The sequence below is a fragment of the Cebus imitator genome, unplaced genomic scaffold (genome assembly GCF_001604975.1).
Source record: "Cebus imitator isolate Cc_AM_T3 unplaced genomic scaffold, Cebus_imitator-1.0 Scaffold598, whole genome shotgun sequence".
NCBI lineage: Eukaryota > Metazoa > Chordata > Mammalia > Primates > Cebidae > Cebus > Cebus imitator.
In genome coordinates this window covers 917,888-919,901 of record NW_016107913.1, presented here as the reverse complement: position 1 = coordinate 919,901, position 2,014 = coordinate 917,888, and positions in this window count along the sequence as shown.

The window sequence follows — 2,014 nt, the reverse complement described above, 5'->3', positions numbered from 1 at the left end:
ACAGGGTCCTCACAGGGTCTCATACAGGGTCCTCACACAAGGTCCTCACACAGGGTCCTCACAGGGTCCTCACACAAGGTCCTCACACAGGGTCCTCACAGGGTCCTCATACAGGGTCCTCACACAGGGTCTTCACAGGCTCCTCACACAGGTTCCTCACAGGGTCCTCACACAGGGTCCTCACAAGGTCCTCACACAGCGTTCTCAAAGGGTCCTTATACAGGTCCTCACAGGGTCCTCACACAGGGTTCTCAAAGGGTCCTCATACAGGTCCTCACAGGGTCCTCATACAGCGTTCTCACAGCATCTTCACAGGGTCCTCGCACAGGGTCCTCACAGGGTCCTCACACAGGGTCCTCATACAGGGTCCTCACAAGGTCCTCATACAGGGTTCTCACAACATCTTCACAGGGTCCTCGCACAGGGTCCTCACACAGGGTCCTCATACAGGGTCTTCACAAGGTCCTCACACAGGGTCCTCACACAGGGTTCTCACACAGGGTCCTCACACACGGTCCTCACACGGGGTCCTCACACAGCGTTCTCACACAGGGTCCTCACACACGGTCCTCACACAGGGTTCTCAAAGAGTCCTTATACAGGTCCTCACAGGGTCCTCATACAGGGTCCTCACACAGGGTTCCCAAAGGGTCCTCATACAGGTCCTCACAGGGTCCTCACACAGGATCCTCACATAGAGGCCTCCCACAGGGACTTCATGTAGTCCCATGGTCCCTCAGACACCTAGCACAGAGATTTCACATGGGGACTTTCCACAGAGATCTCACAGAGACCTCTGGAAGATACCTCCCACACAGACCTTCTGCAAAGGCCTCATACAGAGACCTTACAAGAGACAACACACAGACACCTCTTGCTGCCCCATGGAGTCCTCCCACAGCGACCTCATGTTCCTCACAGGCCTCATACAGAAACTGACTCAGATTTCATAGAGACTTCCCACACAGAACTCACGCAGAAACCTCACACAGAGACTCCACAGAGACCTCACTCACAGTTCTCACCGGAAGCCTGGCACCGAGGCCTCCCACACTGTGCCCACACAGCGTCCTCACCATAGGTGAGATGCCTCTCACAGATACCCCTCAGAGACCTGGCACAGAGACTTCACAGAGACCTCACAGAGCAGCCACCTGCTGACAGGTCCTTCTCAGTGGATATAAAACCACTTAGCACACTAGCAGCACAGCAGGGATATCAGTTGTGCTCCCCAAGAACCCCAGGACACCCAGATATTGTCAGCATAGCGCTCAAAGGAGTTTTCTGCTTGGGAATGTCCTCACGTATTTTTTTCTCTTTTGTGACATCGCAGCCTCTGAAAAGAATTATGGATTCCACAGGTAGACATGCATAATTCTTTCTTCCACAGGTTTCCATTAGATTAAATTCTGACCCACAATTTAGAGAATTAATTTTTTTTTTTTTTTTGAGATGGAGTCTTGCTCTGTAGCCCAGGCTAGAGTGCAGTGGCACAATTTTGGCTCACTGTAACCTCCGCCTCCTGAGTTCAGGCAATTCTCCTGCCTCGGCTTCCCGAGTAACTGGGACTATAGCCACGCACCACCATGCCCAGATAATTTTTTTTATTTTTAGTAGAGACAGGGTTTCACCATGTTGGCCAGGCTGGACTCAAACTCCTGACCTCAGTGATCCACCCGCCCCAGCCTCCCAAAGTGCTGGGATTACAGGCACAAGCCACTGTGCCTGACCAAAAATTTTTAAATGAGTAAAATATTACCAACCTTCAATGAAAGAAAATACCGTATTTGTCCACTTTGTAATTATCAAGCTAAATTATATCAGTGTCACATTTTTTTTAAAGTTTGGGGGAGACAAGACATGAACTTGAGATGCCTGACTTCTGTACTTTGAAAATATGATTAAAAACCTCTAGAAAATGAACCCTCAAAATGAAACAAACCAGCAAAGAGGCATCTGGACTCACAATAGTCTCCCAGAGGACTGTGTGCCTAGCACATAATTTCATACAGAA